The sequence below is a fragment of the Nycticebus coucang genome, chromosome 12 (genome assembly GCF_027406575.1).
Source record: "Nycticebus coucang isolate mNycCou1 chromosome 12, mNycCou1.pri, whole genome shotgun sequence".
Lineage (NCBI taxonomy): Eukaryota > Metazoa > Chordata > Mammalia > Primates > Lorisidae > Nycticebus > Nycticebus coucang.
The window spans coordinates 3,627,297-3,653,130 of NC_069791.1; the positions used below are offsets into that span (position 1 = coordinate 3,627,297).

Below are 25,834 nucleotides of genomic sequence, written 5' to 3' on the forward strand. Positions count from 1 at the left end.
GCCCTGCTATTTTTTGTTGCAGTTGTCATTGTTGTTAAGCTGGCCCAGGCCAGGTTCGAACCCACCAGCCTCGGTGTATATGGCTGGCACCATAACCACTGCGTTATAGGCACCAAGCCAATATTTCTGGTTTTGTCTGTGCCAATAGCCTTGAAATACACGTCAGCCTCTGAGAGAGCAGGATACACCTAACATTAGGTCCAGCAATCCCACTACTGGGCATCTACCCAAGAGCATATCCCTTCTTGCCAGAATACAATTTAGATGAAATTTATTTACTTTCATCTTTGTTAACTCAAATTATAATAATGCAAAGAATGGGAACATTATTGAAATATAAGCTGGAAAAAGTGAAATTCCTTGTTCTCCTTCACCCTTACTTTTTCATTCCCCAGATGTAACCACTGTTAATATTTTGGTACATCCAGATAAGCTCTTAGAAATATTACCAGTGATTTTTCTTGTCAGAATTGTGTTAACATCAAGAAAATTTTATATCTCATAAATATTTTCTTCTTATACAATAACATTACTCCACTTACTTAAGCTTTTATTTTATGTATCTCATTAAAACCTCATAACTCTATTTACTCAAGTTCCAAGTTTCATATTACTTTCAAGTTCATGTTCGTGTTGATATTGTGAAAGGATTCCTTTCTTAATATATTGTCCCTCCAACCATTGCTGGTGTAAATAAAGGTTCTCTGCTTTTGCTAGAGGCAGCTTTTGTTAACAGTTTTGCAATGGATTACAATGGGTTTTTATACTACATAATTCCATCATGTGCAAATTATGACATGTTTTGTAACTTTTTTCCAGTTCATATTTTATTGCTTTTTGGAAACTTTTTTTTTGTAGAGACAGAGTCTCACTTTACCGCCCTCGGTAGAGTGCCATGACGTCACAAGGCTCACAGCAACCTCCAGCTTTTGGGCTTAGGCGATTCTCTTGTCTCAGCCTCCCAAGCAGCTGGAACTACAGGCGCCTGCCACAACACCCGACTATTTTTTGGTTGCAGTTTGGCCAAGGCCGGGTTTGAACCCGCCACCCCCCTCGGCATATGGGGCCGGTGCCCTACTCACTGAGCCACAAGCGCCACCCTGGAAACTTTTTTTTAAGCAGGAAAAAGGCATACAGGTTTATTAATGTGTATGGACACGGTAGTCCTGCAAATATGAAACTGAAAGAAAGTCCAGAAGGTTAAAGCTTGTATGTTTTCTTCAAAGGGAGAAGGAGGTGGGGGGAATAAATGATATTTAGGGAAACTGAATGATCTCAAAGTGTAGACTAACAGTTTGTAAATGTTTCTCTTTTGAAGATGAATGGGACCACGAAGTTACAGGGACGTAAGGGGCAGCACTGTGCTTTGAATAAAGGTTGTCTCACTATGCAGATGAGGTTTCTTAGGTAATCTCTTGGAGCTGACCTCAGAACACAGATGAAAAGTCTGTGTGAAGGCTTTTAGTCTTCTCTCTTCTCTGCTGGTTAATCTTTTCTCGTTATTTGATAAGATTCCCAAGGAGAGAGCATTAAGACAACTTCATTTGTTCTGCAAGAATTTTTCCTCAGTAAGATAAGGAAACTTTCAGAGCTAGCCCCTCTCTGCACTTGTTCTGGGGAAAAAAAGAGAAAGACCTTGGTTGTGAGGCAACTTATAAGGTCTTCCAATTTCCTTTTATTTTCTTTTTTAATGTTATGCCAAAAGTTTGTATTTATTTTTTATTGCTTTTTGAAAATGTTCAGAACACCATTAAATAGCAATGGTGAGAGCCTCGAATCCTAGCAGCTGTCCTAACAGCTAGAGCACCAGGGAAGGCAAAATAGCAACAAAATAACAGAAATTCTGACTAGTCAGGGTGACAGTCAGACTGTCTCCAGCTGCAACATTTAGCACGAAATGGAGACAGGCAGACTGGGGTGGTGCTGCAAGGATGTCCAGCCGCCCAGCCTCTTGGCGTGGCCCAAATCCCGCTGTGGTCTTCCAGTATAAATTCAAGATTTCCTCCACTCTCTCCATCTCACTTTCTTATCTATGGGCAATAATAGTTTCTACCTTATATGGTGTGAGGATGAAGGGACTTAATATTTTATTATAAGGGTCTTGGCACCTTAGCCAGAATCAGTATCTGTTCAGCGCCTTCCAGACGCTGTCATCTTGGCTGAAAATCTGGTCAAGAGCAACGTCCTCCTTTCAAAGCCCTCCGCGACTGAAGCTAAGGCCACCTCAGTGGTTTCCTTCTGTATTTTTTCTAATTCTCCTTTCATGGTGAAACATATTAAGTTAGCTCAACATTTTCTGTTTCGACACTTTCCGGAGAGAATTGTTTATTCTCTGGAGTCTGTAAATTAGTACCATTTGCGTCTCTGGACTGTCAGGCCTCCGGGAATGAGCGCAGGTTTCCAGTAGTTCTTGCTGCCCTGAAGGCCTTTGCTGAAGCTGACTCCTCCACTGCCTCTTTTTCACTCATTCAAAAACAATACTGCTCTTTACTTTTTTTTTTTTAAGTGCTTGGAAATTGAGAAGGGTGGTGCCCCTGGCCCATCTCGGCCTGGTGTCTGGCTCTGCCCTTCAACACAGACGTAGCTGGTGTCCGGCTGCCGGAGACGTGGCAACTGCCTTCATCTCTGGCTCTAGCAATATTCTCTGCTTCATTGGTACTCTCATCCCGGGAATCGCTCACCAAGACTCAAAACACCACCTTCTGCTAATGATACCAAATTTCCACCTCCAGCTGTGACCTCAACCCTGCCCTCCAAATCCATGAATTCATATATCCAAACGCCTTTTCCATATTCTTCTTATTTCCGACGTTAAACAAAAGTTCTGTAACATTACGACGTGTGACATGCTGTCTATGGATGTGAGGTAGAAAGCCGGTGCCAAGAGGCAGGCTAGCACGAAGTGTCACAAGTTGCCTTTAACGTCTAGTAAGTATCTCGGTGTGAGTGTTCAGTGCATCCAAAGCTGAGCTCCTGCTCCACTCTTTTTCCTCCCCAGTTGGTCCTCTAGGGTAGAAGGATACAGTCTTTCATTTGCTCCGGTCAAAACCCTGGGTTCCCTTATGACTCCTCCCTTTCCCTCAGATCCTTATCCAACTCATTGACAAACCAATTGATTTTGGGTTCAAAATGCATCTAGGATCCCACCTGTCCACATGGCCTCCCCCACCATCACTACCTGTCTGGGGCATTTTTTGCTGTCTCCCAGCAGCTCTCCCTGCTCAATACTTGCCTACACTGAGTCTCAACACAGCTGTTAGATCTTAGTGTCCCTTGGCCTGAAGTCCTTCATCAGCCTGCCACCGTGATAAAACCCAAAGTTCTCTGGATGTCCAGCAGACCCTCTGCCTCATGCCACACCCACATCTCTGACCTTATCACGAACTGCTCTCACCACGCTCCTTGCACCCCAGACTCTTGCCCATGGCTGATGTTCATTCTTCCATCTCAGCACTTTCTCTCCTCGCTTTCTCTACCTGTGGCTTGCATCGCTTAGATGTCCATGAGACTTTCTCCCTCACTGTCTGCAGCCTCTTGGCCAGAAATGACAGCTCAGCTCATCTCTGTAATCTTAGCATTTGGGGATGCTGAGGCCCAGGAGTTTGAGACCAGCCTGAGCAACATAATGAGACCTTGTCTCTACTAAAAATTTTAAAGATTAGCTGGGTATTGTGGTGGGCACCTGTGATACCAGCTACTCAGGAGGGTGAGTGAAGAGGATGGTTTGAGCCAAGAGTTTGAGGTTGCTGTGGGCTATGATGACACCACTATGCTCTAGCCCAGGTGACAGAATGAGATCCTTTCTCAAAAAATGAAAAAATATATATATATATTACATTGCTATATATATATATATATATATAGCATCCAATCCATGAGCTTTTCCCATGATACCATATAAAATGGTCCCTGTACTCTACCCTACCTAGTTTTTCACTATCCGTCATCTCTGGACCATTTTTCTTCATAGTGTTTACTCTCACCCAAGACATACTTTTGTTTGTTTGCTTTTTGTCTGTTGTCCTTCATTAGAACGAAGGAGGGAAGAGGAGGGTGAGGGTGGGGGGGGAAGGGGAGGGGGAGGGGAGGATGAGGCCGGGCGGAGGGAGGGGTAATGGGGGGGCCACACCTATTGTGCATATTTCAAGGGTACATATCAAATCTATTAAGAGTAGAGAATAAATGTCTTACCACAATAGTTAAGTAAGTGAGGTGAAGGCTATGTTAACGAGTTTGATGTAAGCATTCCTAATTGTATATAAAATCAGCACATTGTACCCCATAAATGCATTAATGTACATAGTTATAATAAAAGAAAAAATAGAATAATTTTTAAAAAGACTGGCAACTCCTTCTCTCTGGCTCTCTCTCTGTCTCCTGCCTAGTGAGTAGTTCACACCCCTCCCCTCTCCACCTTCCCTCTCACCAGAAGCAGATGCTGGCACCAGGTTCCTTGGATAGCTTGCAGATTCATGAACCAAATAAACCTCTTTTCTTTATAAATTACCCAGTTTCTGATATTTCCTTTACAGCAACACAAAACAGACTAGCACGCCCACGTTTCATAGCACAAATAAAATTCTTAGATGTCCACGGTATTTAATTGAAATCTGAAATTGAGCTTTATGGTTCCAACTGCAAACAATTATCAATATGTCTACTCTAGCAACACATTTTTCTAAGGACGAATGGATCATTCAAGATTAAGGGAATTGTTTTCAAAGAATTGAGAAAAACACAAATGCTTATAAAATATAATAAACCATGTGATGGTGGACAAAACCATTCTTACCAACTAAACAAAAAGTTATAGTTTAACAAAAATAATAAAAACTCATTTCTTCTCTATTGTGTGGAGGGATAATATTGTTTTGAGAAGAATCCATGAGATGTGAAAGATGTTGAAAATCAGCTGTGTAATAAATAGCAATTAGGCAAATCTGATTAATAAATGGATAAAGTAGGCTGAAGTTTGCAAACATGAGTGCCATATGGAATAGAAAGTCAGAGAAAATGTCGTTTTCAAAATTGTGGGCATTAGCTACAAAAAGGTTGTTGATGTTAAAATACTTAAAATTGTTTTATGGAAGAAAATCTCCTTTCATGAATTTATTACTTGCTGCAAAAAGATACACAAATATAGCTGGTTGGCAATGTCGATTTTAGCCGTTACAAAAAATAGCACCAAATGTTTTAGTGTTTAATTACGTATTTACTCAGAGGCCTTTGTTGGCAAGAATCTTCGTGAAAGTCTTCACAAATGAAAGAATGTCTTCGTAATTATTAAGAGCAATCCCTGGACTAGTTATTTTGTAAACTGAGCATTGGCAACAAATAAGGGTTTTACTACTGCTAGCCTACACAGGAAGGAAAATGGCTATAGGAGGGACATCCTTTCATAAAGTTTTCCTCATTATGAAGTACTATCATAGAAGTTTTTAGTAGAGAAAATCAAAAATTAAGCATTAAATCTGAGCCACTACTAAGTAATGTGGCATATTTTTTAGATATGTTGGAAATGTAAATGGGATACTTAAGCTGTAAAAAAAAATAGAGAAATCTAATTATCATGAAATGTATCAAAAAACATTATTTAAAAATAATCTTGATTACTGATGATTTTCAGTTCTCAATCTGCAACGGTTGGGAGGAAACTGGTTTGAAGACACTAATTTGAAAATACTACTCTTACCTTAAAGAAAGATGGAGACTTTACCTGTTTCATGTTTACATGGATGGAGCTGGAACATATTCTTCTTAGTAAAGTATCTCAAGAATGGAAGAAAAAGTACCCAAAGTACTCAGCCCTACTATGAAACTAATTTAGGGTTTTCACATGAAAGCTATAACCCAGTTACAACCTAAGAATAGGGGGAAGGAGGAAAGGGAGGGGAGGGAGGGGGCAGGTGGGTGGAGGGAGGGTGATTGGTGGGATTACACCTGCAGTGCATCTTACAAGGGTATATGTGAAACTTGGTAAACGGTCTGTAAAGCTAGTGAATGATGCCCCACGATCATATCAATGTACACAGCTATGATTTAATAAAAAAAAAAAAGAAAATACTACTCTTACTCAGAGGCTGTTTTTAAAGAGTAATACTTAATAAAATCTTCATGTTCACAAATGTATAACAGGCCGTATTACTGAAAACATTTACAATGCCAAGGTCATCTGTAATTTTAGAAATAAAGATCGTTTTTAAAATATTTAACTTTTGACTCTTCCCTAAGCAAGCCTCCATATGAGAACATAGCCCAGCTGACACTGATTTCAATCTTGGGAAATCCTGAGCAGAAAGCCCAGTCCACAGGCACAAGAACTTAAAGAGCAAGAGGAAGTGAAAGGAAAATTAGGGCAAGCAAACAGATAAAAGAAATCACTCATGAGGAAGAATCAGCAGAAAACTCCAGGCAACATGAAGAACCAGTCTAGAACAACCCCACCAAGGGACCATGAGGTAGCTACTGCAGATGATTCCACCAGTATAGAAATGTTAGGAATGACAGAAAGGGAATTTAGAATACACATGTTGAAAACAATGAAAGAAATGATGGAAACAATGAAGGAAATTGCTAATAAAGTGGAAAATAACCAAAAGGAAATCCAAAAACAGAATCAAATAAGAGATGAACGATATGAAGAATATAAAAAGGATATAGCAGAGCTGAAGGAACTGAAACAGTCAATTAGGGAACTTAAAGATGCAATGGAAAGTATCAGCAACAGGTTAGACCATGCAGAAGAAAGAATTTCAGAGGTAGAAGACAAAGTTCTTGAGATAACTCAGACAGTAAAAGAGGCAGAAAAGAAGAGAGAGAAAGCAGAACGTTCACTGTCAGAATTATGGGACTTTATGAAGCGTTCCAACATACGAGTTATAGGAATTCCAGAAGGGGAAGAAGAATGCCCCAGAGGAATGGAAGCCATACTAGAGAATATTATAAAAGAAAATTTCCCAAACATCACCAAAGATTCTGACACACTGCTTTCAGAAGGATATCGGACCCCGGGTCGCCTCAACTCTAACCGAGCTTCTCCAAGACACATTGTGATGAACCTGTCCAAAGTCAAGACAAAAGAAAAGATTCTGCAAGCTGCCAGGAGTAAGCGCCAGTTGACCTACAGGGGCAAATCCATCAGAGTTACCACAGACTTCTCTAATGAAACTTTCCAAGCAAGAAGACAATGGTCATCTACCTTTAATCTACTTAAACAGAACAATTTTCAGCCCAGAATTCTGTACCCTGCTAAGCTAAGCTTCAAAATTGACGGAGAAATCAAATCATTTACGGATATACAAACATTGAGGAAATTCGCCACAACAAGACCAGCTCTACAGGAAATACTTCAACCTGTTCTGCACACTGACCACCACAATGGATCAGCAGCAAAGTAAGAACTCAGAAACCAAAGGACAGAACCTAACCTCCACACTGATGCAAAAGATAAAACTAAGCAATGGACTCTCACCAAATAAGACGAATAGAATACTACCACACTTATCCATTATCTCAATAAATGTTAATGGCTTGAATTCCCCACTGAAGAGACATAGATTGGCTGACTGGATTAAAAAACACAAGCCATCCATTTGCTGTCTGCAAGAAACACACCTGGCTTCAAAAGACAAATTAAAGCTCCGAGTCAAGGGTTGGAAGACAATTTTTCAGGCAAATGGAATTCAGAAGAAAAGAGGAGTTGCAATCTTATTTTCAGATACATGTGGATTTAAAGCAACTAAAGTCAAAAAAGACAAAGATGGTCACTTTATATTGGTCAAGGGAAAACTACAACAAGAAGACATTTCAATTCTAAATATTTATGCACCCAATTTAAATGCTCCCAGATTCTTGAAGCAGACCTTACTCAGTCTGAGCAATATGATATCTGATAATACCATCATAACAGGGGACTTTAACACACCTCTTACAGAGCTGGACAGATCCTCTAAACAGAAATTAAACAAAGATGTAAGAGATTTAAATGAGACCCTAGACCAACTATGCTTGATAGACGTATATAGAACACTCCACCCCAAAGATAAAGAATATACATTCTTCTCATCACCCCATGGAACATTCTCCAAAATTGATCATATCCTGGGACACAAAACAAATATCAACAGAATCAAAAGAATTGAAATTTTACCTTGTATCTTTTCAGACCATAAGGCACTAAAGATGGAACTCAACTCTAACAAAAATGCTCAACCCCACCCAAAGGCATGGAAATTAAACAATCTTCTGTTGAATAACAGATGGGTGAAGGAAGAAATAAAACAGGAAATCATTAACTTCCTTGAGCATAACAACAATGAAGACACAAGCTACCAAAACCTGTGGGATACTGCAAAAGCAGTTTTGAGAGGAAAATTCATCGCTTTAGATGCCTACATTCGAAAAACAGAAAGAGAGCACATCAACAATCTCACAAGAGATCTTATGGAATTGGAAAAAGAAGAACAATCTAAGCCTAAACCCAGTAGAAGAAAAGAAATATCCAAAATCAAATCAGAGATCAATGAAATTGAAAACAAAAGAATCATTCAGAAAATTAATGAAACAAGGAGTTGGTTTTTTGAAAAAATAAATAAAATAGATAAACCATTGGCCAGACTAACTAGAAATAGAAAAGTAAAATCTCTAATAACCTCAATCAGAAACGATAAAGGGGAAATAACAACTGATCCCACAGAGATACAAGAGATCATCTCTGAATACTACCAGAAACTCTATGCCCAGAAATTTGACAATGTGAAGGAAATGGATCAATATTTGGAATCACACCCTCTCCCTAGACTTAGCCAGGAAGAAATAGACCTCCTGAACAGACCAATTTCAAGCACTGAGATCAAAGAAACAATAAAAAAGCTTCCAACTAAAAAATGCCCTGGTCCAGATGGCTTCACTCCAGAATTCTATCAAACCTTCAAGGAAGAGCTTATTCCTGTACTGCAGAAATTATTCCAAAAAATTGAGGAAGAAGGAATCTTCCCCAACACATTCTATGAAGCAAACATCACCCTGATACCAAAACCAGGAAAAGACCCAAGCAAAAAGGAGAACTTCAGACCAATCTCACTCATGAATATAGATGGAAAAATTCTCAACAAAATCCTAGCCAATAGATTACAGCTTATCATCAAAAAAGTCATTCATCATGATCAAGTAGGCTTCATCCCAGGGATGCAAGGCTGGTTTAACATACGCAAGTCCATAAACGTTATCCACCATATTAACAGAGGCAAAAATAAAGATCACATGATCCTCTCAATAGATGCAGAAAAAGCATTTGATAAAATCCAGCATCCTTTTCTAATTAGAACACTGAAGAGTATAGGCATAGGTGGCACATTTCTAAAACTGATTGAAGCTATCTATGACAAACCCACAGCCAATATTTTACTGAATGGAGTAAAACTGAAAGCTTTTCCTCTTAGAACTGGAACCAGACAAGGTTGTCCTCTGTCACCTTTACTATTCAACATAGTGCTGGAAGTTCTAGCCAATACAATTAGGCAAGACAAGGAAATAAAGGGAATCCAAATGGGAGCAGAGGAGGTCAAACTCTCCCTCTTTGCTGACGACATGATCTTATACTTAGAGAACCCCAAAGACTCAACCACAAGACTCCTAGAAGTCATCAGAAAATACAGTAATGTTTCAGGATATAAAATCAATGTCCACAAGTCAGTAGCCTTTGTATACACCAATAACAGTCAAGATGAGAAGCTAATTAAGGACACAACTCCCTTCACCATAGTTTCAAAGAAAATGAAATACCTAGGAATATACCTAACGAAGGAGGTGAAGGACCTCTATAAAGAAAACTATGAAATCCTCAGAAAGGAAATAGCAGAGGATATTAACAAATGGAAGAACATACCATGCTCATGGATGGGAAGAATCAACATTGTTAAAATGTCTATACTTCCCAAAGCAATCTACCTATTCAATGCCATTCCTATCAAAGTACCTACATCGTACTTTCAAGATTTGGAAAAAATGATTCTGCGTTTTGTATGGAACCGGAAAAAACCCCGTATAGCTAAGGCAGTTCTTAGTAACAAAAATAAAGCTGGGGGCATCAGCATACCAGATTTTAGTCTGTACTACAAAGCCATAGTGCTCAAGACAGCATGGTACTGGCACAAAAACAGAGACATAGACACTTGGAATCGAATTGAACACCAAGAAATGAAACTAACATCTTACAACCACCTAATCTTTGATAAACCAAACAAGAACTTACCTTGGGGGAAAGACTCCCTATTCAATAAATGGTGTTGGGAGAACTGGATGTCTACATGTAAAAGACTGAAACTGGACCCACACCTTTCCCCACTCACAAAAATTGATTCAAGATGGATAAAGGACTTAAATTTAAGGCATGAAACAATAAAAATCCTCAAAGAAAGCATAGGAAAAACACTGGAAGATATTGGCCTGGGGGAAGACTTCATGAAGAAGACTGCCATGACAATGGCAACAACAACAAAAATAAACAAATGGGACTTCATTAAACTGAAAAGCTTCTGTACAGCTAAGGAGACAATAACCAAAGCAAAGAGACAACCTACACAATGGGAAAGGATATTTGCATATTTTCAATCAGACAAAAGCTTGATAACCAGGATCTATAGAGAACTCAAATTAATCCACATGAAAAAAAGCCAACAATCCCTTATATCAATGGGCAAGAGACATGAATAGAACTTTCTCTAAAGACGACAGACGAATGGCTAACAAACACATGAAAAAATGTTCATCATCTCTATATATTAGAGAAATGCAAATCAAAACAACCCTGAGATATCATCTAACCCCAGTGAGAATGGCCCACATCACAAAATCTCAAAACTGCAGATGCTGGCGTGGATGTGGAGAGAAGGGAACACTTTTACACTGCTGGTGGTACTGCAAACTAGTACAACCTTTCTGGAAGGAAGTATGGAGAAACCTCAAAGCACTCAACCTAGACCTCCCATTCGATCCTGCAATCCCATTACTGGGCATCTACCCAGAAGGAAAAAAATCCTTTTATCATAAGGACACTTGTACTAGACTGTTTATTGCAGCTCAATTTACCATTGCCAAAATGTGGAAACAGCCTAAATGCCCACCAACCCAGGAATGGATTAACAAGCTGTGGTATATGTATACCATGGAATACTATTCAGCCATTAAAAAAAATGGAGACTTTACATCCTTCGTATTAACCTGGATGGAAGTGGAAGACATTATTCTTAGTAAAGCATCACAAGAATGGAGAAGCATGAATCCTATGTACTCAATCTTGATATGAGGACAATTAATGACAATTAAGGTTATGGGGGGGGAAGCAGAAAGAGGGATGGCGGGATGAGGGTGGGGCCTTAGTGTGTGTCACATTTTATGGGGGCAAGACATGATTGCAAGAGGGACTTTACCTAACAATTGCAATCAGTGTAACTGGCTTATTGTACCCTCAATGAATCCCCAACAATAAAAAAAAAATAAATAAATAAATAAATAAAATAAAATATTTAACTTTTATTATAACACTACATATTTTCAAATTTTATAACACAATAATACGAATACATATGTTGTGTTGTAAAAATTCCATATTGAAACTATTTAATAAATAGGGGGACTTTTATGATCTTATTCCAAAGGACTATTGGACAAATTCTCTGTACTTTCTTTTGTTACTGTTTTTTTGTTTTTCCAAGCCAACTTCTATGCACCGTTATGTTTTGAAGGATTTGGTGTCTAAGCTTTTTTAAAGACCAGAGATGACTCAAAAACTGGACACAGGATTTGCTTTTAAGCCCTGACGTCTTCTAAATCAGCCCTGGTAATTCACACAGAATCTCCCCAATCACAGCCCACCCCCCACACACTCAAACACGTCTCAGTGTAAGAAAATAGTGTAAAGGGCGGGTAATAGTGGGTGAAATGGGGAAAGTAGAGTTAGCTGCTGGGCAGTGTAGGGGAGACTTGAGGCTGGTACACTGAGGCAAAAGGAACACTAATTCTCATGATTACGTGCTTCCCAACCTCCCAGTCTACCGCCTGGGTCTAGCCAGAGTCAGGAGACAGTTGGATTTAATCAGGGTTTGCATTTTGCCAAGGCACATAGCCTTGCAATAGCAGGTCAAGGAAACTGGGGCCGGGCGCAATAGAGTCTAACAGACGTGATAACTGCGACCATTCTTTACAAATCATGACAGCACCGTCCTTGCATCTGTCCATGCCTTAGAACCAACATCAATGTCAGAAAATTTGTGTCTATGCTCCCAAAACAGAATTCATCTTTCTACTTTCAAAATCAAATACTCCTTTTTGTAAGAAGTAGGAAGGAAAGTCGTATTGGTGCTTGCTCTGAGCTCATTGGAACTCTTTACACGTGCAAACAATACAAACAAGATCTCATTTTTATATAAAAAATACTTTTACTGTGTTTACATAAGGACTGGGCCACGGCCACGTAAAGCAGGAGCCCTTTAGTCATGGTGACTTCATGCTCTCACAAGCTGCTGGGCAGGGAATGGCAAACTCATCAGAGTTGGAAGTCCTTGAAATCTCAAACCCACCCTTTATTTCACAAAACGCAGATGTGTTTTGATCTCAAAGCAAATAAACAGATGGAGACAATGTTACCTTCCGAGTTTGAGAACAACCTTGTCCTAAATGATTTAGTTTAAGGTCATCCCGATGGCCCTGCCTGGGGACTGTCCAGTAGCAAACCGTGGCACTGGCTTTCTTAGCTGGACACACATTGGTTTAGCTCCTCAAAAGCGGCATCTGCCAAAACTGGCAAAATCAGCACAAAATGGGGAAAAAAAAATCCGCTTTTAATCTATCAGATGAGGGGGTGAAAAGTCACTTCCATTTTTAGAGTTAAATTTAAACGTATCAGCCATTCCACTCTAGCACCCAGTCAAATACTTTTGCTTTTTATTTTCCCATTTGACTATGAGTAGTTTGTTTTGATGTGTATCAGGAAGGAAAATTAATTGCCATCTGGGGGTAGAGGGGACAGGGAGCAAACTTACAGACAGTCTGTGACTATGGTGTCAGAGGGCTAGCTGTCTTGTAATTATGTTGTAGAATGAGGTCCCGAGTGGGGCAGGGGTTGCTGAGCAGAGCTAAATGTCTCTGCACATCAAAGTGTTGTGATGTTTGTAATTTAAACCTTGTCAGCATAGATAGTATGATATTATGTATTAGGCTAAAATACAAGCCTGGAGTACTCTGATATTCTAATTAGGACTTCGCATGAGTGATACAAGGGAGAGGTCCAGGCAACTAGAATTTTATCAAAAGACCCACACTCCAGAGCCACCCTCTGTAGGACTTTGGTGACCTTCTTCTCTGATCAACAACAGATATTTTGTTAATTAGCATAATGGTGGCATCGGTAGCTTATTTATCAGATGAATGGAAGTTAAAAACAGGCTCTCACCAGTGAAAACTGTAATATTCAAGGCATGTGGATTGGCTGAAATGCTTTAGAACAGGTCCTGGCAAGCTACCTACGTATGACCTGTGGGCCACATTCAGCTCACCCATGTTTTAGTATAAACCATGAGCCAAAAATAGTTTTTACATTTTTAATTAGTTAGAAAAAATTTTTTAAAATATTATTTCTTGACACACGAAAATAACATAAAATTCAGATTTCATTGTCTGTTAATAAAATCATATGGAAAAACAGCCAGTCATTTGTTTACATGTTTTCTATGGTAGAAACCAGCAAACTTTTCCAGTGAAGACAGTAAATAGTTAGTCCTTACCAGGCACACAGTCCCTGCCATTGCAGTCTCATCTTCTGCCATTGAAGCATAAAGTTACTATCAGCAACACGGAACCACTTGATTGCGGCTGTGTTCCAATATAATTTTATTTGTAAAGCAGACGATCAGCAGACTTGGCCTGCCAGCCTGGATCTGCCCGGCCCTGGTCCGCACAGCAATGGCAGAGTTCAACAGTCACAACAGAGAAACTCTATCCTGCAAATCCTAAAATAATTACTGTCTGGTCATTTACAGAAAAAAAGGTTGCCAATCCCTGATATAGAATATAAAGGACATGAAAGCAGACACCTTGTCTTTCTTGCCTTAGAACTCTATTCCCAGAATTTAGAACCAGGTGTGGCACATACTCGGCACCTGTAATTGTTTGTTGGATGAATGAATAAAACTATCCCATCACATGGCCCATCCCATCTTGGAACAGTACAGTAAAATACTCTGCCTTATGGTGAAGTTGAAATCTGTCTCCTTGTAACATCTGCCCAAAATAAAAAAAAAAAACAAAAAACGTTTAATCTATTATAGGAGGGGATGGTCGTATTACTGAAAAGTGTCTTCTGCTTTCAGAGTTAAATTTACTAATACACAAAATATCAGGTTCCCAGTCCTGTTCTCCTTTGCTACTTCTAAAAATCCAATTAGTCTTCCACTTGCAACCTTTTCAAATCATTTGAAGATGATTCTCATATTACCTGAATCCTCCAAAGAGTGTCTCTCTGCCATTCTGTGGTTTCTTGGTTCCTAAAGGACAAGTCTTCTAAGGAATTTGTTCTAAGGAACTAATCATTATACTGCTGAAGATTAAAATCCACAAATCCCTCATTTGTTTTTAAAAACCTGACCATGAAACTAGGAACAAGAGGTCAATGCAGCCAGAAACTGCTAACATGCTACTTTGTTGCTGGGATGTATGGGGCAATACATCGTTCATAATACAGAACATTTTTCTTCTTTAAATGCCCAGCAAATTAAATGATTTGCCAAATGATCAAGTTGTCTTATTACATGAAGAGTATGCCACACATTATCCAGCTCCTTTCATCCCGGATTTATTGTTTCTATCCTGTATAGAGCTCTCTAACCTTTAGAAAGAAAAACTTAGATCACTTAGATAATTCTGTAAAGCGAGTTTCTTCGCTTGTTAAAGTTGTGTGTCTTTGCTCAGTAACTGGCAATTAGCACAATCAGGTTACCTTGAATCTTCTGGTTGGCATTTTACTTGTACAAGCGCAGTTTGCATTACACAACCCTGTGGCTGTCCTGATTTCAGATCTAACCTTTAAAATCGCTGGGCCTGGTTTTCCGTTGCATTCCAGAGCCAACAGCTACATTCAGTCACCTGCTTCCCGTTTCATCCTCCACACCACCCCCTCCCCTGAGCTTCTGAAGAACATTTTAAGCTACTATTCTCTGTCCCACTACAGTGAACAGAGACAGATAATGGCATTTCCAGCCCAATGAGACATCTCTAATATAATTTTGCTGTTAACGTATCTTTTACAACAGATGAGCCCCTATGCCCGGAAGTAACCCAGACACGTTTCCTCCATCACCTGGAGAGCCAGATGGAGGTGCAGGAGGCTACTTGAATTCAGTGGGGTCTGACGAACCCCCACAGTCGTCCCTGACCCCTGTGCACCTGGGTTCTGACAGCAGCACTGCGTTTGGCTTTCGTTACAGGACAAGGTGCTTCTGCGCTTGCCAGGCTGTCATTCTGTACTGGGAGACCAGAGGCGAAGAGACCCTGTGTGACTCACCTGGGACGCTCTCTAGTTAGAGTTCCCCTGTGAAAGGCCGCTCGCTTAGAAATCATTTCCCACATCCCTTCTTTTAGAACTACTTTTCAAAGACGAGCAAAACAAGTAGCAACTTAAAAGTTTTCATAAATTATGAAGCCCACTAGTGAGGGGTGTTGTGGCAGAGACACTTCGGGGTTGAAATTGAGCAACACCAGGGGTCGAGCCTCCCCTGCTCCTCCCAGCCACTGGGCGGGGCTCCGCGTCTCCGCAGGCAGGGGGCGGGGCTCCGCGTCTCCGCACGGCAGGGGGCGGGGCTCTGCGTCTCCGCACGGCAGGGGGCGTGGCTCTGCGTCTCCGCGCGGCAGGGGGCGGGGCTCTGCGTCTCCAAGCGCGGCTTCTCCACCCCTGCTGCCCTCTGGTGCAAGATTACTGTGAGGATGAAGAGCAGGAAATGTGTAAAACAGCTAGCTGGTGTCAGTTGTCGTCGTTCCACAGATGTGGATGATTCCGTTCCCTGAGCTCTATGGAAGGTAAGAAAAGGGGGTGGGAAGATCTGCCGGGTTGCAGGACTGTCAGTGCCATCCTGGCAAACCAGGACGCGCTCAAAGGGCTACATTTGCTCCCCGCTTCCGAGTATCCAATACGTGGCTATTAGTTCCTTCCCAAAGAACTGGGCAGCGTTTTTTGTTTTTTGTAGAGTAGGGTTGAAAAGATATTCATTGACTGGTAACGACTTTTACAGCAGTGATTCTCAACAGGAGTGCAGGGTGTGGGGAGCGTTTTTGCCTCCCAAGGGACATGTAGTAATTCTGGAAACATTTTCAGTTTTCATGCCTGGGGAGCAGGGGACAGCTCTACCGGCCCCAGGGGGCAGAGGCCGAGGGCTCCGCTAACAGTCCCACCTGCGCAGGACAGCACCTTCCCTCCCCGTAACACAGAATTCCTCAGCTCCAAATGTCAACAGAGCTAAGAGTGAGAAATTGTCTCCACGGGCTAAATAATCTCTATTTTCCTCACATGTGTTCATAAATACCTGTAGGAATCTCATAAAATGTGTATGAACATGTATCATAGGAAAAATCTACTGGCACGTGTTTCCCACCATTTCAGTTATCACGAGATTTGTGTGGTGCTTTAGCACTGATAAGGTGTGAATGCCTCTCTCACCTGGCCCAGAGCACACTGAAAAGAATTGCATTATTAGTGCCCATTTTAGACGTGTAGAGCCGGTCACCCCAAGGTCTTGTTCTCAGGAGGACTCACACCCAGAACTCTGACACGGACAGACACTAAGGCTCACACGCTTTCTGCTGCCTTCTGTCCCACCTGGCCCCGTTCTGTCCTGTCCTGTTCTCAGTGACAAGGACCTGCTTATTGAAGTCCCACAAGGCAGTGGGTCTCCACTGAGGCCACTGCAGGGCCAGAGGTGGAGGCCAAGGAGGCTCCCCCAGATTGGGACAGACAGAAGAAAACTCAAGGAGCTGAAGGTAGCTGTGATGTGCCCTTTATTCAGCTGTAGCGGCCGTCAAGCAAGTATGGGGACAGCTGTCCTCGTCCAGCTCATGGTGGGGGAGCAGGTGAGCCAGCATAAGAAGCTTTTCCCTGGGGAGTCCACCTTGGGGAGGTCTGTACAGGTGGAAGCCCCAGAACCTTACACAGAGGCCGGAACAATAGCGGCTCCCAGTCAAGCTCTAATAACACGACTTAAGATCACAGACACTGCCGGCTCATCATGGTTACACAGAAAATTCCAGCACTTGAAGAGAAAGCCTAATTGACTCATCCCCACAGAAACACACGGAGTCACTCAGGAGGGTTCTAAAGACAGATTAAGGAGCCATCAATTCTATGACATGAATCTTTAAGGACAAGACTAAGACATGTATATTGTTCAAAAGCATCCCTGTGCCTGCCTGATTCCAGTGTGTCCTCTGGTTCAGAACACAGATCCAGCAGTAACAATGGCCTTTCCAGGAGTGTTTTTTATGTACAGATGGCATATGGTGCCAATTTTATTTGTAGATTTAAACCTCAGCTTCACAAGTCACACCTTTGCCACAGTGGTGGCTAAAACTTGGAGGAATTCTGCTGTCCCTCAGTTCTGGTCTGAGCAGGCTGATGTGGCATGCTTATTCTGGACACATGTCCTTTGGGAGCCCTCAATTTACCATGACTATATTCTTAGCCAGATGCTTAACAGGAAGAAGGGATTCTTCAGCAAATGAAAAGTAATGCTGTAGACCTGGTGTACATTCACGATTATCCCAAATCTTCAATGCTAAGCAGAAAGCTCCTGCTGTGATTTGAGAAGAAACAAAGACACCACACCCCAGCCTGACACAGTGAGCCCCACCACGCAGGGTGATCTCCAGCAAATTCACCACACCCCAGCCTGACACAGTGAGCCCCACCACGCAGGGTGCTCTCTAGTAAACTCACCACACCCCAGCCTGACACAGTGAGCCCCACCAGGCAGGGTGCTCTCCAGTAAAGTCACCACACCCATGCTTGACACAGTGAGCCCCACCACACAGGGTGCTCTCCAGTAAAGTCACCACACCCCAGCCTGACACAGTGAGCCCCACCACGCAGGGTGCTCTCCAGTAAAGTCACCACACCCCAGCCTGACACAGTGAGCCCCACCAGGCAGGGTGCTCTCCAGTAAAGTCACCACACCCCAGCCTGACACAGTGAGCCCCACCACGCAGGGTGCTCTCCAGTAAAGTCACCACACCCATGCCTGACACAGTGAGCCCCACCACGCAGGGTGCTCTCCAGTAAAGTCACCACACCCATGCCTGACACAGTGAGCCCCACCACGCAGGGTGCTCTCCAGTAAAGTCACCACACCCCAGCCTGACACAGTGAGCCCCACCACGCAGGGTGCTCTCCAGTAAAGTCACCACACCCCAGCCTGACACAGTGAGCCCCACCAGGCAGGGTGCTCTCCAGCAAAGTCACCACACCCCAGCCTGACACAGTGAGCCCCACCACGCAGGGTGCTCTCCAGTAGTCACCACACCCATGCCTGACACAGTGAGCCCCACCAGGCAGGGTGCTCTCCAGTAAAGTCACCACACCCCAGCCTGACACAGTGAGCCCCACCAGGCAGGGTGCTCTCCAGTAAAGTCACCACACCACAGCCTGACACAGTGAGCCCCACCAGGCAGGGTGCTCTCCAGTAAAGTCACCACACCACAGCCTGACACAGTGAGCCCCACCACGCAGGGTGCTCTCCAGTAAAGTCACCACACCCATGCCTGACACAGTGAGCCCCACCAGGCAGGGTGCTCTCCAGTAAAGTCACCACACCCCAGCCTGACACAGTGAGCCCCACCAGGCAGGGTGCTCTCCAGTAAAGTCACCACACCACAGCCTGACACAGTGAGCCCCACCACGCAGGGTGCTCTCCAGTAAAGTCACCACACCCATGCCTGACACAGTGAGCCCCACCAGGCAGGGTGCTCTCCAGTAAAGTCACCACACCCAAGCCTGACACAGTGAGCCCCACCAGGCAGGGTGCTCTCCAGTAAAGTCACAACACCCCAGCCTGACACAGTGAGCCCCACCAGGCAGGGTGCTCTCCAGTAAAGTCACCACACCCCAGCCTGACACAGTGAGTCCCACCAGGCAGGGTGCTCTCCAGTAAAGTCACCACACCCCAGCCTGACACAGTGAGCCCCACCAGGCAGGGTGCTCTCCAGTAAAGTCACCACACCACAGCCTGACACAGTGAGCCCAACCAGGCAGGGTGCTCTCCAGTAAAGTCACCACACCCCAGCCTGACACAGTGAGCCCCACCAGGCAGGGTGCTCTCCAGTAAAGTCACCACACCCCAGCCTGACACAGTGAGCCCAACCAGGCTGGGTGCTCTCCAGCAAAGTCACCACACCACAGCCTGACAGTGAGCCCCACCAGGCAGGGTGCTCTCCAGCAAAGTCACCACACCCCAGCCTGACACAGTGAGCCCCACCAGGCAGGGTGCTCTCCACTAAAGTCACCACACCCCAGCCTGACACAGTGAGTCCCACCAGGCAGGGTGCTCTCCAGCAAATTCACCGCATCCCAGCCTGACACAGTGAGCCCCACCAGGCAGGGTGCTCTCTAGTAAAGTCACCACACCCCAGCCTGATACAGTGAGCCCAACCAGGCAGGGTGCTCTCCAGTAAAGTCACCACACCCCAGCCTGACACAGTGAGCCCCACCAGGCAGGGTGCTCTCCAGTAAAGTCACCACACCCCAGCCTGACACAGTGAGCCCCACCAGGCAGGGTGCTCTCCACTAAAGTCACCACACCCCAGCCTGACACAGTGAGTCCCACCAGGCAGGGTGCTCTCCAGCAAATTCACCGCATCCCAGCCTGACACAGTGAGCCCCACCAGGCAGGGTGCTCTCTAGTAAAGTCACCACACCCCAGCCTGATACAGTGAGCCCAACCAGGCAGGGTGCTCTCCAGTAAAGTCACCACACCCCAGCCTGACACAGTGAGCCCCACCAGGCAGGGTGCTCTCCAGTAAAGTCACCACACCCCAGCCTGACACAGTGAGCCCAACCAGGCAGGGTGCTCTCCAGCAAATTCACCACATCCCAGCCTGACACAGTGAGTCCCACCAGGCAGGGTGCTCTCCAGTAAAGTCACCACACCCCAGTATGACATAGTGAGCCCCACCAGGCAGGGTGATCTCCAGCAAAGTCACCACACCCCGGCCTGATACAGTGAGCCCAACCAGGCAGGGTGCTCTCCAGTAGTCACCACACCCCAGCCTGACACAGTGAGCCCCACCAGGCAGGGTGCTCTCCAGCAAATTCACCACATCCCAGCCTGACACAGTGAGTCCCACCAGGCAGGGTGCTCTCCAGTAAAGTCACCACACCCCACGATGACACAGTGAGCCCCACCAGGCAGGGTGATCTCCAGCAAAGTCACCATACCCCAGCCTGACACAGTGAGTCCCACCAGGCAGGGTGCTCTCCAGTAAAGTCACCACACCCCAGCCTGACACAGTGAGCCCCACCAGGCAGGATGCTCTCCAGCAAAGTCACCACACCCCAGCCTGACACAGTGAGTCCCATCAGGGAGGGTGCTCTCCAGTAAAGTCACCACACCCCAGCCTGACACAGTGAGTCCCACCAGGCAGGGTGCTCTCCAGTAAAGTCACCACACCCCAGCCTGACACAGTTAGCCCCACCAGGCAGGGTGCTCTCCAGCAAAGTCACTACACCCCAGGGTGACACAGTGAGCCCCACCAGGCAGGGTGCTCTCTAGTAAAGTCACCACACCCCAGCCTGATACAGTGAGCCCAACCAGGCAGGGTGCTCTCCAGCAAATTCACCACATCCCAGCCTGACACAGTGAGTCCCACCAGGCAGGGTGCTCTCCAGTAAAGTCACCACACCCCAGTATGACATAGTGAGCCCCACCAGGCAGGGTGATCTCCAGCAAAGTCACCACACCCCAGCCTGATACAGTGAGCCCAACCAGGCAGGGTGCTCTCCAGTAGTCACCACACCCCAGCCTGACACAGTGAGCCCCACCAGGCAGGGTGCTCTCCAGTAAAGTCACCACACCCCACGATGACACAGTGAGCCCCACCAGGCAGGGTACTCTCCAGCAAAGTCACCACACCCCAGCCTGACACAGTGAGTCCCATCAGGGAGGGTGCTCTCCAGTAAAGTCACCACACCCCAGCCTGACACAGTGAGTCCCACCAGGCAGGGTGCTCTCCAGTAAAGTCACCACACCCCAGCCTGACACAGTTAGCCCCACCAGGCAGGGTGCTCTCCAGCAAAGTCACCACACCCCAGGGTGACACAGTGAGCCCAACCAGGCAGGGTGCTCTCCAGCAAAGTCACCACACCCCAGGGTGACACAGTGAGCCCCACCAGGCAGGGTGCTGTCCAGCAAACTCACCACTCCCCAGCCTAACACAGTGAGCCTCACAGGCAGGATGATCTGCAGTAAAAGTCACCATACCCCAGCCTGACACGGTGAGCCTCACAGGCAGGGTGCTCTCCAGTAAAGTCACCACTCCCCAGCCTGACACAATGAGCCCCGCAGGCAGGGTGCTCTCCAGTAAAGTCACCACACCCATGCCTGACACAGTGAGCCCCACAGGCAGGGTGCTCTCAGACTCAGAAATACCCCAGACTGACACTGTGAGCCTCCCCAGGCAGGGTGCTCTCCAATTTGGATGCTCTCTGGAGGCTGTGCAGAGGTAGAGGCCGATCCAGGCTGACCTTTAAAGCTCTGAAAATGTTCATTTCCATCTGTCTGATTTGGTGCTTAGTATAAATGTTGTCAATCACAAAAACAAAGCCACCAATTTCTGGACAGTAACTTTCTTCACATCTACTTGCAAATAAAGATGGCAGTGACACCAACCAGCATCTCCTTGGGCACATGGTCATTCTCCATGGACCGATCAGTAATGCTCACAGCCGTGTGCAGGGTCTGCTGCAGCAGCCTGAATGTCATCTGAACCTGTCCTGGCCCATCAGTCAGGAGGGCTCTCATGTGTCCAGCGCCTTCCTGGCCCCCAGGCATTCTGGTCTGGCTGCTTGCTCTTCCTCAAGTTGTCTCAGATGCGTAAAGATCTTCCACATTCATGACCTGGGTTTGGATCAGCTCCACCTCCTGCATCGACATCATTCACTGCGAAAATCACAGCAGAGAGAGCCGGACACAGGGGTTCTTCCACAGGGGCACATCCAGATGTTTCCACTGGGCTTAGAGAGGGGGTTTCAACCAAAATAGGCTCAGGTGAGAGTTTTTCCTCTGTAATAGGCTCAAATTCCTGAAGGAATGTGTCCCTACTGGTACCCCAGCATCAGGGATGGAGTCTCGAGGGTGGTGGGAACTGTGTGTGAGTGAAGCCTCTCAGCAATTCAAAAGTGACCATTATTTTCACCTATTTTGAAGACTTTTTAAAATTTTGGGTCAAAGTAATTTTTAAAATAGGGCTATATTTGTTTTCTTCTGTATACTTTCTGTGTCCCTCACACACATTATTCACAATAAATTTCATAACGAGAAGCATAATACGTTAAAAGGCAATATACTGGCAAGAAAAGCCATTAAAGTCCCAATTCATGTGGGGGAGAGATCGCAGGGTTGTTATGGTGTGACTCCCGCTCTCTGCCGTTTTCCAGTCTTGTTTGTGTTGCTAATGCACAAGAGGTCCCCCACCTGCTCTTCTTCCCAAGTCCTGCTGATGGCTGCCTTTAGGCTTATAAGGACCTTTCCGGATGAGGTAGACAAGTGCACTGCTGTGTGACCTGCTCACTCTTTGGACCCTGGTCTCCCTGTGGGCAGCACAGGCACCACCAGGGCACCTGTTAGAAATGCAGAATCTGCACTTTAACCAGAACCCCAAGGGAGGTACGTTCAACTTGCAGGTGGATCTTTCTAGTGGGGTTTTCCCCTCGAGGCCCCTAAGAGGTTTCCCCATCCCCCTCCTGCTAATAATAGATCAGTGCTGCAGCATTTGCTAAGACTGTGGCTGCCAGGATGTGGTCCCCACGTCAGCAGCTCCAGTATGTCCTGGGAACTCAGTAGAAATGCACGTCTTCTGGTCTGTCTCAGACACACTGAATCAGAAACCCTGGGGGTGCACCCAGCAATCTGTGTTTTATCAAGCCCTTCAGGTGATTCTGGTGCCCACTAACGTTGAAAAACCATTACCCTCAGGCAGATGTTATCAACCCCAGGTTTAGATTAAGATCATCTGGAGGGCTTTTTGCAAATACGAATACCTCCACTCAGCCCCAGGGCAATTAAGGTAGAGCTTAGACAAGCACATTACCAGGGGGATTTAACCTGTCACCAAAGTCCACAACCAGGGCTGCAAAGGTGAGTGTGGTTGAAGTAAGACAGTTCTAATCCAATGTTTCTCAAGTCTGACAGATTAGGTGGAAAAAAATTAGCATCCCAGCATTACTCTTCCCAGCCCCGGTTTGTCTGGGACAGTTGCTGGGGATTGCGGTTTTTGTAATGCTGCTCAGGTGATTCTAGTACATATACACAGGACAGAAAAGCACTGGTCAGATCGAACCCTCGTGTCTCAGAGCAGAAGTGTGAGGTCTAGAGGGAAAGCGGTTTGTTTATGCAGGTAAGAAGCCCTTGAGAGCATTGGGATGAGAGCTCTTGTAACGGCTGGCCCCACTTGTAACGGCTGGCCCCACGCTCTTTCCTCATATTCATCGCTTCCTTGTTCTGTGTGACTGCAATGTGGATCTCATTTCCCCCAAGTTTTAATGTCTCTAAGAAATTTGATTTTTAGCCCCCAAAGGTCCAGGCACTCTAAGAAATGTTTAGAGTAAAAGACACAACTCGTGACTTTTTAAAGAATAAATATTCATTTGGCAGATTGTGTTTTCCAAACTCTCTCCTACCCCACATAGTCTCTGTAACGTAACCTTGTCACTCCCCCATCAGAAGACATTCTGTAATGGCCGTCCACTTCAATCGGGGCTGGAGTCGGCGGCTTGTTTGATCAGCAGACTGTGGTGCAGATAACACCCTGGGACGCCCGAGTCTCGTTCACAGAAAACCCTGCAGTTTTCACCTGTGCCTCGCTGAACACTTGCTCTTATTTTTTCAACCAGACCTAATTGGCATTTACAAAATATTTCATCCAACAACAGCACAGCACAGTTTCTCAAGCTCACATGAAGCCAGGACTAAAGCACAGGTACCACCTGACACCCCTTAGATGGGGAGCAGAGTACTTGAGACACACGCCTTGAATGTTAGTGACCCTGGAGAGGCCCAACCACAGCTGAGGAAATAGCCAGTGTCCCCCTAACCCTGGGAGTGAGCCATCTCAGACCACCAGCCCCAAACAGTCTTCAGTGACTGCAGCCCTGCTGACATCTGACTGCAAGGGCATGAAAGACCTCACTGGAGGAACTGTCCAGCTCCACCCAGTCTGTCTGCAGGACTAGGAGAGATTATAGTCCCTAGGGGTTTTTTAAAATCTATTTTTTAATGGTACACAGGAATGTTTATTGATAAAGATTTCTCATTATTGTTTGCTGACTAGCCATGTTCTATACTCAACAATAGCCCCAAGGTTTTGAAGTGGTTTGCTACACAGCAAGAACTATCTGGAACAACAGGAGACAAAAAAATCCTTCTGAGCCCCAGAAGTGGTATCGGTAAGTTGGCAGTATGTGAGAGTCAGCGGGAACAGTGTGGAGTAGGGAAAGGGAGGGAGATCAGGGCACGTAGATATAAATAAGTGAAAATATTTAAGGAATGTCAGAACAGGAGTTTGTTTCCTGCTTAGAGAATCAATGTGATACAATCATTACACATTTCACAAAGTAGAGTTGGGAAGCATAAAAAATACATAAAGTGAGTCTGTAAAATGCTTTTACTGACAGTAAATTGGCTGAAATTACCGTAAAGTCAGAAATTTAAATACTAAGGAAATAAGAATGAGGTTAAAAATATTTTATACACAAAATTACAAGTAGACAAATTGATATTGCATATTTCTTCAGAGCTCTACTTACTTTGGAATCTTGGGTATGAATCTTGATTGTGACCACAAATATTGTACCAGAAGTGAATGAAGACAATACGGCCCCTTTGGCAATCATTTCTAGAGTTTATCAGGATGCAAGTGTTTTCTAATATTTTCTAGATAGATAGGTAAACAAGAACATTTCCAAATTTCAGTTCCTCACTCTGTCCAGTAAACCTGCCAGTATATCAAAAATTCAAGCTGTGACTCCTCCTGTTCAAACTTATTATTCTTTGAACAAAAATAATGATTCTGAAATGGGATTTGGATGACAATTGCTTTTGAATCAAAACACACACAAAAAAGAATACTGCACAGATTATTCTTGTCCCAATTTTTATCACAATACACTGATTCTGCAGTGGTGTTAACATCAAAATACATTTTCACTGACGTGAGCGCTGACTTGCAGGGCACGTGGAGCACAGGTGAATGCTATCTCAAGGTGCCATTCTGTGATCCAGCCCCATCTCCTACTTCTTGAACAATTGTGTTTTCTCATCTCCAGCTGTTGAGTTCAGGTGATTAAAGTGCACTCACAACCATGAAATGAAGGTTAGGAGTTGGTTCTCTGGGTGAACCTGTCACCTTCGCTTTCTTGGGTAACTCACTTGTTGCGCCATCTTAATGCCCCATTCATCCAGAGAGGAAAACATAGGAAAGACCATGAATCAGGGAAAAGCTATTCTGAGTACTAAGAATAGCTGGAAACTCTGGTCCAGGAATAACAATAATTGAGCCCGCATGTCGCCACATCCTCCCCTACAAG

At 44.6% G+C, this 25,834-nt stretch overlaps 1 pseudogene; it reads right to left on the reverse strand.

Annotated features, from left to right (window-relative positions):
* Nucleotides 1–15,698: 15,698 nt before the first annotated feature.
* LOC128561142 (G2/mitotic-specific cyclin-B1-like) lies at nt 15,699–25,688 on the reverse strand (annotated as a pseudogene).
* Nucleotides 25,689–25,834: the final 146 nt, after the last annotated feature.